Source organism: Diaphorina citri, unplaced genomic scaffold, assembly GCF_000475195.1.
Source record: "Diaphorina citri unplaced genomic scaffold, Diaci psyllid genome assembly version 1.1 scaffold397, whole genome shotgun sequence".
NCBI classification, from domain to species: Eukaryota; Metazoa; Arthropoda; class Insecta; order Hemiptera; family Psyllidae; genus Diaphorina; species Diaphorina citri.
In genome coordinates this window covers 181,979-196,203 of record NW_007377832.1, presented here as the reverse complement: position 1 = coordinate 196,203, position 14,225 = coordinate 181,979, and the positions used below count along the sequence as shown (strand labels likewise).

The following is a 14,225-nucleotide window of genomic DNA, read 5'->3' as shown; positions in this document are numbered from 1 at the left end:
GATAGACACGGATGTGACAGAATGTGCCTTGAAGTAATGCGAAAGAGGTCCCCAAGGTAGGTACAATATTCTTTAAAAAAAAAAAAGAAAAAAAAAAACATAACAATAAAAACATTAGGTGAATGCACCACTAGAGGCTGACGCCCTACTACAAATTTTCAATTTGCAGCTTACCAGAAAATTAACATTAATTGCAATGGTAGAAGTTTTTTTTATTTGTGAGAGCATTATACTTTCTAACACTTTAATTTTTATGTTTTAATTACACTCAAAATTTGCAAATCTATCTTCGTATCCTCAAAAATACGTTTTTCGTAGAGTTTTGTTCAGCCTTTTAAACCGCCCGTGTGTGAAATTTCGCGCGTCACGGATTTAGATGTGGATTTATTTTCCATTCCTGCAGCCTAGGGGGGATTTTCCTTCCTGTGTTGCGTGAGGACATAAATTTTCATTTAGACCAGAAATTCTCCCGAAAACTTTGGGGACGTTTAATTTAATAAAAATATAATTCAAGACTTTTTGTTTCCTTCAAAATATGAAACCCCCTCCTCACTTTCTTCATCTGTGTGCGTAAACGTTCTCTACAAATATTATTCTTTTAATAATAACTACTGTGAATATGAAGTTGAGTTCACAAATAAAATGTTTGTTCGGATCATGTCAGAATTTAATTCATTCCTCTCGGAATTATTCTTGAAGTTTTTGTTGCATATTTGAAGAGCAAAGTTTAGAAATGATGAAGGGAGATTTAAAAAGGGTGAACATAAAAAAGGGGAAAGCTAAGAAAACAATTCAAGATAAACTGAGTCGAGGCCGACTTGTGACGTGAAGACGAAACATAGCCACAGGGGGGGAAACTGGGGGAGACAAAAAAATAAATTATGATTTTCCAACACATAATTTCGTGGCGGTTTTTTGGGGTTTAAAAGTCTCGACACTCGACGCCCCAAAGGGAAATTTAAATTGCTTTTGAAAAGATACAAAGTGGAAGAGTAGACATATAAGTCATTGATGGAGCCTATATCCCCCTTTTCTTATTAGGCTCTTGTGAACTCTGGATTGTTATCAAGTCAGGCAGTTTTGTATGGAAGAAAACCTCCCTAACCCTTTTGTGAGTTTCCCGTCAGTTTATATTTATATTCCACATAAAGAAGCAATCAAGTTCATTATGTCTGGGGCGGATCTTTTTATACGCCTTTTCCATGGGTAGAAAGATGAAAGAGTAAGTAGAGTACCTATTAGTTCATTATGTCTGGGGCGGATCTTTTTATACGCCTTTTCCATGGGTAGAAAGATGAAAGAGTAAGTAGAGTACCTATTGTATAGGGTATAGGCATATACTCAGGCTAGATATCTACCTGATTATGTAAATGCCCTACATTCTACAACTAGAAAGATACCCTTTTGGAGCATAAGAAACTTTTACAATGTACCTAACTAAGAAGTAGTTACTTTTTATTAGAAAGGACTAATGTATGTATATTGTAGACAGATACCTATAGCTGTTAGCTGTCCAATAAAATAGATTATAAGTAGGTATCTATCTAATAATGATAATCATTTAATAATAGATTCTAAGGCATTCGCCCTTGTCTCGTGAAAATGTGTTTCATTACATGATACATGGTCATAAGTACTTGACTTTTTGAAAAATTCATTTTAATATATCTACCTATCAAGTTCCTAGTCTTTGGGGGATTTTTTTCACATTCTCTCACACAAATGAGCCCTGATCTTGAAATTTGGCGCCCCGACCTATGAACTCAAAGCGAAAAAGTTTTAGATAACACTTCAGTCGATAATTTAAGACCGGTTTCAACGTCACCTATGTTAGGCTACGCCGAGCAAGGCCAACAAATGGATGGGTGACTTAAACCTTATATTGAGAATAAAGGGAGAACGAGCTCTAGTCTTGATTTTAATATATCATTACATGAAAGTAAAATCAAATCAATGATAAAAATAAACTGAATATTAAACAAATTAGGTAGGTACATATGTACCTAGGTACTGATTTTCTTTAACCACTAACCACGCGATCGAATAAACCACGGGCTAAAAAATTCCCGGAGGGACGGCCCAGCTTGTTAAAGAGTTTTGGATGAGAGGCTTTAGTATTTTATTTTCTTTCAATCCAGCTTGGAGCTTAAAGGATTTGGCTTTTCGAAAAACATTCTCCCCCTTCTCTGTTAAAGCTTCCCATAGAACGAAATATGAGATAGATTCTTGCCAAAACCAAGCTCTCTATAATGTAAGGTTAAGTCGTAGAAACATGGGTACACATTTATGTTATTTTTTGTGGAAAAAGAACAAAATAAAAAGAAGAAGAAAAACAGGGGAGATGGGAATCGAATTTATCATCCTTAGGGTGCCTGGTTGTACCTTGGCCCCCAAAATCACTTTTTGATTTTTTTATTTTTTTCTATTAATGTTATTGGCATAATTTTAATTGGTTTAGAAAGGAAATTTTCTTGGCTATCTATATAATTAGCAATGATTGTTTTACTAATTTTTAATTAAGAGATATACCCAATTTTCCGACACCACCTTTTTGGGGTTCAAGGTACAACTACCCTATGTACCTTGGACCCATACCCTTTGTACCTTGGTCGCAATGTATTTTAAATGGAAAAAATCTTCAAATTTTGAGGGCAAATTTGGGGTTGAAGGGTTGGAGATAGGACTACGTGCCTTATAGCTTTTTTCATCTACTCATTGAGAACTAATACCTCCCAAAATTTCTACTAAATTGGCCAACATTTTTTTTTTTACACCTTTTTTATCCGTCGTACCTTGGCCCCCAGGGCGTTGTACCTTGAACCCTAAGGATGTTGTACCGTTTTGAATGAGGAAATTCTGGTACGAAAGTATACCAGGGGGCCAAGGTACGACGTGTTGAATTTGGGGACCAAGGTGCAAAGGGTTCATTGAGGCCAAGGTACAAAGGAGTGACTTTTTCCGGACTTCTGGGAAATTCTACTATAAAAAATTGGGCAATCAAATTGCAATACCAAGAAAACCAAACCTTACAAAATTTGCTACCGATTGGTAGCGGTTTCAGTTAGATAAAGTAATAATAACTTACCTTCCAATCAAAACAATTTTTTTTAAAAAATGTTCGAAACACAGACCAAAACACGACTTTCCTAATTAACTTCTCAACGACAACTGATTTGTTTACAAATCAAATTGCTATGAGCTCGTTGTGAAATTACGCATCAGATACATATTTTTCGGACCCGATAGGTGGCGCCAGTTACCAGAAAAGTCCAGGGGACCAAGGTACAACGGGGGCCAAGGTACGACTAGACACCCTACCTACTACCTAAGTACATAGGTAGTAGGTACGACGTATATGAAAACACATAGGTAAGTACGTAAAAGCTAAATACCAACAGATTATGAGGCAGTATAGGTATTTAGATGTAGGTAAGTTGGTAGGTATACCTAAACATACCTACCTACTCTCCGGAGGTGAAAAAATATTACTTATGGTAGTTATGGTAAGATTTCCTCGTGTTTACACTTCAATAGGTACTTAGGTGTTTCAGGTGTTTCATACCTATTTTATGAGAGGCGTGTCTTATTGAACAGTAGGTGGGGGGAGAGAGAGAGGTGGGATTTTCTATTAATTACTTACAACTTTAAACAGTCCATTTCGTAGTTTATTTATTTCTCTCTCTCTCTCTCTCTCTCTCTCTCTCTTTCTCTTCTTCAGGTTTTTGTTTAATTTGTTCCAACCTTTTCAGGACTATCATTACGACTTCCTTCTTCTCTGGACATTAGGGCTTTTAAACTGTTTTCTAAGTAAATACTTTCCATTGAGTGTTTTGTAACTAGGTTGTTTTCCCTACGAATGTCAGTAGGGGCCTTTAAAGGTGGACTTTTCGTATTCGGTGGTTCGGGTCCAAGACTTGTCATAAAATTTATCTAGGTGCAATATTTTAGGAACGATATTTGTTTGCTTAACACAATTAAAAATTCCTTCATTGATTCCACCAAATTCAGTTAGATCTTTCTTTGCCAGCTTTCGATTGATTTCGGTCAACTGTAGACTGTATATTATTATGTATTGAACGAGCCTTAAGCCCTGTGGCTTCCTGATTGGGTAGCAATGTTAGAGAATGGACAGACTTTATATTTGACCGAATTAGAAAACGTACCTTTAGGTATAGGTAGTACTTGACTGATACATGGTCATAAGTACTTGACTTTTTGAAAAATTCATTTTAATATATCTACCTATCAAGTTATTACAAGTACATCGATTATAAAAAGTTGTAATTTGCTATTATGTATCTAAATAGGTCTACCTATTAGATACTTAGTACAAAATCTACCCGTAGGCAGCTTGTTGGTACATAGGTATTGTATTACATAGGTACTTATTTATACCTACCTACTACCTAAGTCACAAAAGATCTAACCAGGTCGCAGTGACCAAGGGCGTTTCTTAAAGCCGATGGCCCTACCTTTACCAAGTACATAGATTACCTTATACCTATACTACTTAGTAGGTAAGTAGCTACACATTTAATTAAGAGAAAATATGAAAACACATAGGTATTAGGTAGGTAATACCGCGAACAAACAGCGAAGACCGCGAACAAACCGCGGATACCGCGAACAAACAGCGGATACCGCGAACAAACCGCGGTGACATTTTGAAGAGCTCTCGAAATTCGGAATAGGTAGGTAAAATTATTGTGTTTGCCATTTTCATAGTTTTCCCACAGAAACCTATGCAATACTATAGTGGTCGACCCGTCCTTTGTACGGGATCAGCGTGGGATAAGAGTCATAACTTTGAGGTGCTGCCATTTTGAATCGGGATAGAATATGACAAATTTGAATAATCCGCAGATACCGCGAATAATCCCCGAATACAGCGAACAAACTGCGGATAGCGCGAACAATTCGGTATTAGGTAGGTAAAAGCTAAATACCAACAGATTATGAGGCAGTAGGTATTATTTAGATGTAGGTAAGTTGGTAGGTATATTTAAAGTTTAAACATACCTACCTACTCTCAAGAGGTGAAAAAATAATTATGGATTATGGTAAGATTTCCTCGCGTTTACACTTCAATAAGTAGGTACTTAGGTGTTTCAGGTGTTTCATACCTATATTTTATGAGAGGCGTGTCTTATAAACAGTAGGTATAAATAGGTAGTGTTGTTTAAATTTTACCTGCAATAGGTTTTAGATAAACCTTATGTAGTAAGAATCGAGGAAAAGGCAATCCAGGACGCCTTTTAAGGAAAAAGGCACCGTTACTATTCATATTAGAATCACGTAGGTATAAAAAGAAAATAAAAACTAGGTATTGTAAGAAACAATAATGAAAAGTTTAAAATTTAAAGGAAAATCTATAAGGTTGAAAACTTTGCAACTTTTTCACCTTCACCAAACTTACGTGAGTAACAAACGGGCGAACCGTTTGAATTCGGATCCGTTAGAATGAACATAACGGTTCTCCGCTTCCCAAGGATTCCTAAATCAGGTGTACCAACTGATTTGATCAAGAAAATTCACCAAAATTACCAAAAAATACGGAAAATCTTTGTGAAGGAAAATTCACGCACTTCAAACACCTTGCAATGTTTTGATGAAACGGGCGAACCGTTTGAATTCGGATCCGTTAGAATGAACATAACGGTTTTCCGCTTCCCAAGGATTCCTAAATCAGGTGTACCAACCGATTTGATCAAGAAAATTACCAAAAAATACGGAAAATCTTTGTGAAGGAAAATTCACGCACTTCAAACACCTTGCAATGTTTTGATGGGAATGGAATTGGAGAAAGACTTTGCTATGTATGTCTTTCTAAGGGACATTCGGGTAATGAATGTAGGAGCAAACGGTGCTCAGTGTGTCAGCGTAGACATAACACGGTAATACACGAGTATAAAACTCAAGCTGGTCCATCCATGAACCTGCATAGTTTAATTTCAGGTTGAGGATCTTCATATCATTTGTTCCTGTTGCTTTCTCTAAGTTTTCATTCAACTCTTCTTTACTTACAGTTGTGTCTATATCTTTGATTATCACTGTCTTATACTCATTTCTGGGCATCAGAACACTTGCTTTGGCTATTTCTCCAATACATTCATTAATTTTCTATTTAAAATTAATTTCATTGTGAAATAAAATACAAACGTACGTAATAAGGGAGACAACTATCACATACGAAGGTACGTTTGGAACTGCGATCTGTTTGGCAGATTTTCAAAACTGACAACAGAAGAGCGAACAAAAATTTTTGGAAGAAAAAGAAAAATAACAAAAGTTCTCTCATTCTCTTTCTCTCTTGCTCTCTCGTATTGTATCTAGTGTTATTCTTTCTTCGATCTTCTTCTTCTCTAATGATAATAAGAAACAAGAAACAAATAAATTAAACCGTGCCAAAAAAAAAACTTATCTAAAATGTATGTTAGAAGGATATGAGTGCCCAAAAAACTACATACCTACATAGAATAAGGTAGCGTATTTTGATATAGAGTACAAATTTTTGTCGATGATGGGATTCGAACCCGGGACCTTCTGCATGGCAAGCAAGCGCGTTACCACTGGACCAACCGTGCCCCCGATGATTGATTCCGCGACTGGCTGTTACGGGGCCCCCTCAGCCTCGTGAGGAAAATTAGTAGCTATGACATATAAATGCGCATAGCGACCGGTGCCAGCATGGTAGGTAAACATTGGATGTTATTGAGATATTGGGAAAATCCTACAATGCTGCAGTGAGCACCAAAGTTGTGATATAATAACTCAAAGAAACTGCATTTACATTATCCCTATCTATCAAATGCTTTTGTACCTACCTACAGTTGTGAATAAGAAATATACCTACCTGCCTTATTATAATAATTTAATCGAAGGAGAAAGATAATAAGAAGGAGAGCGAAAGAAAGAGAGGAAGAAAGAAAGAGAGAGAGCAGTTTTACATTTTATAATCTTACAATTAAAATACTTTTCGTTTAATTAAAATCCGTTGGCATTAAAATTTAAGCTTCCCACCTTCGCTCTCTCTCTAGCTTATAATAAATACCTCCTAGAATTCCGAGCTTATAATAAATACCTCCTAGAATTCCAAGCTTATAGTAAATAGAACATACTGTTGTTTATCCTATGAATAGGTGACGGCGTTGACCCGTATCCAAGTAGAATGGCGTTTTGGTCTATGAGGTCCTAATAGGGTATCACCGAGGGCGCTTCTATCACCTGACCTTTTCTCATTTCTTTCCCATGCATGAATTACATCACGTTCTCATCTTTTGCCCAAGTATTACACTACAGTAGAACCTCGATTATTTCAACCTCCATTTTTTCAACTCTCTATTATTTCAACCCCAAAATCAGTTCAAAATGGGATATGTATTAACCATTTTCTTCTTTTGTATATAAATTTTGCCCCCTTTTTCATTGTTTAATACGGAATTTCAGTTATTTCAACTACCCTCAGTCCCAATTAGTTAAAATAATCGGGGTTCTACTGTATTAGGTATGTTGCCTCTCATTTACACATGTATGTGGTTTGTACACACGCTATATCGTGCTTTGTATTGAGAATTATCCAGTACCCCCCATTAATAGCACGATTCCCTTATCTTCAATAGAGTTAGGCATTAAAATGTTAAATTCAATTTTTTCGTTTTTCTATTTTATTATTTACTTTCTTACTGTTGCATAATGCTGGAAAATTCTGCTAGAACTTGAGGCAGAGTTAAGACGGGTGAAGTTGATAAGAAGGTCGATGAAAACATCTTTATTTTACTATGCCTACCGCTGGTATCATTTACATCTTAGATGATTTTGACGTAATGGACTATTTTCGTGATTTGGGAAATAGGTTTATAAAATCAATTACCCAAGTGTGCGTCAAAGCGGAAAAAGTAATAGAGATTCACCTACAACCTAGACTATAACCTTAGATAATGACGATTTCGGCACCCACCTACTCAAAGGTAAACGTCATCTTTTGTGAAAGCCCTCAAGTGGAAACCAATGGCACACGCTTTGATAGCACTAGAACACGTCATGTCCCATTTTGTTGTAAACTCCCCTTTCGTTGTAAAACCTTCCATTACATGATGAACTTGCAAACTTACAAATAAACCATGATGAGTTCCGGGAAACACGCGAACGTCAAGAGCACAGTATAATATGATAGTGATAGTCATAATGTGATAGTGACGACTATGACCAACCGACGCCGAAACGACGTCCACACCATAATCACACGAAATGCATACGAATATTGTATGGGTATATGCCGTACAGAGCTCCTTTTCAATCGCCGATTAAAGCTGTCTCCAGTTGTCCACACATAGTCGACGCCGCGCCGTCGATTGAAACCGTACACTGCCTCGACAACATAGATTCATAAGCTGTGTCCACACATAGTCGATCCCGTCGATCGATGGCCGATCGCCGAGGTGAATCTATGTTGTCGAGGTAGTTTAAGGTCTCAGTCAACGTCGACTATGTGTGGACACAGCTTTAGAGGTAGATGGAGGAACTACTCGAAAAAGGTATTTAACAATGATGTTTTTTATATTATTATTTGTATGGCCCAAATGGTAGGGTTCTCACTTCGTGAGCTCTTTCACCCAACCAAACATCACCTTAAATTTAACTTTTTTCTTTGTTTCAGTTTCAGTCCAAAGTCCCCACCGAACAGTCCCAACACAGAACTCTCTACAGAAGATGACCACCTGAAAGGAGTGTATATCAACTTTGCCAATAAAGTAAGTTTGCCAGCCTAGTTAGCTTGGTTGGTAGGGTGCAATAGTACTACATACTAAACTCTGCAACACAGGAATTTCGTCACAAAATAACTTTGGCCAACACCTGGGAGCAGCCTAAGACGCGTTTCGTTCTTATTTGAACTCATCAGTTAGACATAGCTCTCAGGTGCTGGCCAAGAATTTGGAAGTGTTATTTAAACTTCAGAGATGGAAATTGTGGAGAAACGAGAACCTGCGTTTTTCTATGTAAGATTATATTTTGTGTTGAGTGTTGTTGTGAGCGCCACAGTACTCCCCCCCAAGTGACAGCGTTAGTCACTAATTAAGCAGCGTGCAGCGAGGCAGGGCGGGAAGGGAGTGTTGTGTGGCGGAAATGGCCGAAGTGTTTCGTCTGCCTTCAAAATGGATCCAACAGTATTTGCTAAGGTCCAACTTGTGAAAATCCTTGGCGGTTAGTTCTGGTAGGTTTCTATTGCTGTGGATGATGGTTCGAGACCCGTTCTCCTTGTTGATAATCACAGATGACAGGGGGAAGTCACAGCCTTCGTGGACAATGCAGTTATCACAGCTGATGTTCAGATCTCGAAAGTCACACTCAACGTAATCTGCAAACACGCCTTTGCTGACAGTGCCGAAGAACTCGCAGGGTGCTCCTAGTTGTGACAATACAGTGCAGTTGTTGGAGGCATTACCACCTCTCTGCCATCTCTGCTCTAGACATCTTTGATCTGAATCTTCCTTAGGGAAACTCTCACATATTTGAATCAGATCTACACACACCAGTCCCACACATAAGATTTTCTTCGGTTCCTCGAGAACATTGTCTGACTCCATTTTGAATCAGGTGCGGCTCTGGGTTTAACAACTTGGATGGTGCACCAGTCATGTTCGTTTGGTGGTGCCAAGGTAGCCAAGGCTGTACGACGCTAGAGGCTGTATAATTATTTACATCTGAACCCAACTTGGATGGTGCACCAGTCATGTTCGTTTGGTGGTGCCAAGGTAGCCAAGGCTGTACGACGCTAGAGGCTGTATAATTATTTACATCTGAACCCAACTTGGATGGTGCACCAGTCATGTTCGTTTGGTGGTGCCAAGGTAGCCACGGCTGTACGACGCTAGAGGCTGTATAATTATTTACATCTGAACCCAACTTGGATGGTGCACCAGTCATGTTCGTTTGGTGGTGCCAAGGTAGCCAAGGCTGTACGACGCTAGAGGCTGTATAATTATTTACATCTGAACCCAACTTGGATGGTGCACCAGTCATGTTCGTTTGGTGGTGCCAAGGTAGCCAAGGCTGTACGACGCTAGAGGCTGTATAATTTTTTACATCTGAACCAAATGGCGCCAATTCAGAGATGGACATCCGGGACATCCGATGATACAGTTTTTCCTCATCTCGGCGATCTTGTGAGAAATTGGCCAACACCTGAGAGCAGCCGCACGCGTTTCGTTCTTATTGGAACTCATCAGTTAGACATAGCTCTCAGGTGCTGGCCAGGAATTTGGAAGTGTTATTTATACTTCAGAGATAAATTGTGGAGAAACGAGAACCTGCGTTTTTCTATGTAAGATTATATTTTGTGTTGAGTGTTGTTGTGAGCGCCACAGCTTCTAATAAATTAGGTACCTACATACACAGTTGGATATTAGGTTAGGTTAGCTTCAGTTGGTTTTGGTTTTGGCTTATGGCCGGGAGCCACAATCAGTTTAAAGTCGGGTTAAGTTTAACTCTTGGATCAAGCAATCTGATTGGCTGAAATTCTTGAAATCAACCAATCAGCCTAATCCAGAATCAAGGGTGAAAATTAATCCGACTTTAATCTCATGTCCCTGGCCTTTAATAAAACTCACAATCTCCTTGTTGTTAAAATTCATACAAAATACATAAATTTATACAATATACATAGGTATACAATATACAAACACCTATAGGTATACAACTTTTACAAAAGGGCATTTGTTTGTTAATTTGTTGGTTTATGGTTTTTGTTCGATTTTGATGAAAGGGGTAGATTGGACAGTAGATACCTTCTACTATTTTAACAAATGGAATTTTCTCATTATATTTCGGTACATAATTAATGAACATAATAATAATTATATATAAATAACAATAATTATTATTTATATATAATAATAATGATAATATAATAATAATTATTATATTCAGACTCTGGAAAGGTATTTTATATATTTTATGCCTCATTCAAAATACATAGGTATTTTGTAATATGTATGTATTAGGAAGAGACTGAAAAGTCCACTTTACCCCACGCTTAGGTGTTAGATGCAGGGCCGTTCCCCAGGGGGTTGGGGGGGGGGTCTTCCGGCCCCATTCAGCCCATGCCAAGGGTCCCCAAGGGGCCTCACAATAGCAGTTTTTTTCTTCCTTTAAAAAATAAAAATAAATTACGATTTTATACCTACCTACCTACCTTAATTATTTTGCTAAAACCACCTAGTATTCTAGCCTGTAAAAAAAAAAAAAAAAAGTTACGAGAAGGGCCCCCTGGTTGGAATTAGCCCTGGGGGCCCCGCTTGGGCTCTTGGCGGCCCCGGGTATTGAACGTGTGAATAATAATAATTATTGGGGAAGTTGTTTTGAGGTTTTTATAATGTTAGGAAAGGGAGGTTCTTATAAAGTCAGGAGAGGGAGTTTTTTCGAAAAGTTTAGTGAGGGAATTATTTTGTGTGGCTATAATTAGGTACAATTATCTGCCATTAGCTTACAGGTAAGGAAGTAAAAAGTGACACGACACACGTCATGAAAATGACATGGTGGGAAAAAAATCAAGGGATTTTTGTACTCATTAAGGGTGAACCACAAGTTTTTTCTGCCACTGTCTGTGGTTCAATTGAATTCAGTCGTTTTTCTACCTAATTTTCTTTTCCTTTCGTCAATGAATAACACATACGTATGTAGAAAAACGAGACTGAACGAGAAATTGGGACATAAAAATTAACCGAGGATTGGATCAAAAATAAATAAAAATAAATAAATAGGGCCCCCTCGCCCCCCCTGAATACGGCTGTGGTTCGGGACAAGCTCGGGGCGGGGTTGTTGAATTCCAAACTCATTACCGATAATGTGTGTTCCCGATTAATACTTAATACCCACCCCGCCCACTAGTGGGATTTGACACTAGTTAACAGACGTGTACGACCCACATGACCCACAATCATTATCTTTGGTGACGCTAATACCGAGACAGTGACTGGGTGACATGACAGAACCAACCAAAGGTAGGATACCTTTAGAGAGATCGTACTCGGACGACACCTGTGTACGGCAAATTTACGCAACCACCATGACTGAAACTTGGCCATGATGTTGAAATCTACGTCTCTCAGACGGTCTCACAGATAATGATGAAGGTTTTTTTTTTTTTTTTTTTTTTTTTTTTTTTTTTTTTTGTCGAGTGACGTTTATTTGACTTTTTCCCTCATTGATTAATGATCGTTAATCGTAAAGTAGGCTAAAGTAGATTTGTGAGTAGGTACCTACCTACTTAAAAAAAAAACTTATTTGCAGTAGGTATGTACCTACCTATTACATATTTGACAATACCTACATATGCCTACAGATAACAGATCTCAATCAAGTTAAATAAGAGTACTAAATTTCAACTTTTTTGTGCGGGGAGTTTCAAACTTTTTTTTTTTTTTAATTATTAATTTTTTTTAAATAAATTCTTCCCTAGATCCCTGGTCGCCTCTCCTACCTCTGTTTTCGGTCATCCACCTTTTTCAGCACCCTTGAGGCCAATTGTTCAAATAATATAAAGTTTATCCTGTATCCTAAACAAAATAAGCTATCCGCCCTCAAGCTTATTGATGTGAAGGTATAAAAAACCTACATAATATCTGTATAATATTTTGATATGCGAGTATAACCGTAATATAACTATAACGTCCCAGAAGTAATCCAACACAACACTACAAGTGGGATGAAACGTCAACACTACAAGCTACAAGTGGGATGAAACGTCAACCGCCCTTCACCTGATGGTCTACTCTCATCCTAGGCGTCTCAGGAAACAACATTTAAGTATGCAAAATGCAAAACAAGGCACTTTTGGGGCAGCCCCCCACAAAGTTTCTGACGAAACCGCCAGAAAACTTTTATATTATCTGCGACAGGCTCAGCATGCCGGTAGACGAACAACAAACCCGCTCCTGCATCAACACAGAGCCAGGATTATATCAGCATAATATTATTTTCAATACTGCTATTTAACACATATTCCACATCTGAAAATCCGTTTGCAAAGAGGTCCTGAGCAGGGCTAGGCTCTTTTTCCTTAAAAGTTTTCCTCCTACTTTGCTGCTGTCTCTCCTGTATGCTCTACTCCCGTATGTACTCTAATATTCTCTCATACATGGAGATGCTTTCTGTCTGCCAGCATATTCGAGGCAAAAAACTTTTTTAATTAAAATAATATTCAAAATAAAAATACATTAATAAATTGCTCCCCCTCGTAAGGAAAAAGGGGGAGTAAGAAAAATATTAAGTTTAAAGTTATGATAGAGCTGCTCCAGATTTTAAGTCAACAAAACTTTCCCCTCTTTTCTTCGTACTTTTTCTACATATTGTAAGAGGTATTTACATCCCCTTGGAAGTTTCACGTATATGATATGTGTGTTCGTACTTTTTCTACATATTGTAAGAGGTATTTACATCCCCTTGGAAGTTTCACGTATATGATATGTGTGTGAGAGAGATAGGGTGAGCAGAAGAGAGAGAGAGAGAGATAGGGTGAGGAGGAGGGGAAGGAGGACAGAGATAGAGAGTGATTTACATACAAGTTTTAAAAGGAGAAATGGATAGAACTAAGGAGAGAGAAGGACGAGGAAGAAGAAGAGAGATATAGGATGAGAGAGAGAGAGAGAGAGAGATAAAGATATGGAACAAGGGGTAAGGGAGATGAAGAGGAGAAAGAGAAGCAAAGAGTAAGATAGAAAGAGAGGGAGAGGGAAGGATTGGGAGTTATTTCCATACATGTTAAAAAAGGAGACAAGGATAGAAGAATGGAGAGAAAGAGAGAGAGAGAGAGAGAGAGAGAGAGAGAGAGAGAGAGGAGGATTAGGAGGAGGAAGAGAAAGCAAGAGAAAGAGGGGATTAGGAGAGTGATTTACATACAAGTTAAAAGGAGACAAGGATAGAACAATGGAGAGAAAATGAATTGGAAGAGAGTGGAGAAAGAGAGACGAAGCGAAGGAGAGAAAGAGAAAGAGAGAGAGAGATAGAGGGAGGTTAAAAGGAGACAAGGATAGAACAATGGAGAGAAAATGAATTGGAAGAGAGTGGAGAAAGAGAGACGAAGCGAAGGAGAGAAAGAGAGAGAGAGATAGAGGGAGAGGGAGAGACAGAGAGAGAGAGAGAGAGAGAGAGAGAGAGAGAGAGAAGCAAAGGGAGAGAAAGAGAGAACATTATTAACCCATTAGTGTGTTACTATGGCAACAGCAACT

At 38.1% G+C, this 14,225-nt stretch overlaps 1 long non-coding RNA gene and 1 pseudogene across 1 annotated transcript; one reads left to right on the top strand and one right to left on the bottom strand.

The window, feature by feature from the left end:
- Positions 1 to 8,956: 8,956 nt before the first annotated feature.
- On the bottom strand, positions 8,957 to 9,584 carry LOC103508410 (annotated as a pseudogene).
- Positions 9,585 to 12,662: 3,078 nt separating this feature from the next.
- Positions 12,663 to 13,931, top strand: LOC113467076. Its single transcript, XR_003391279.1, has 2 exons — positions 12,663 to 13,355; positions 13,427 to 13,931. It is a non-coding gene; the product is annotated as an uncharacterized LOC113467076 (long non-coding RNA).
- The last annotated feature ends 294 nt before the right edge of the window (positions 13,932 to 14,225 follow it).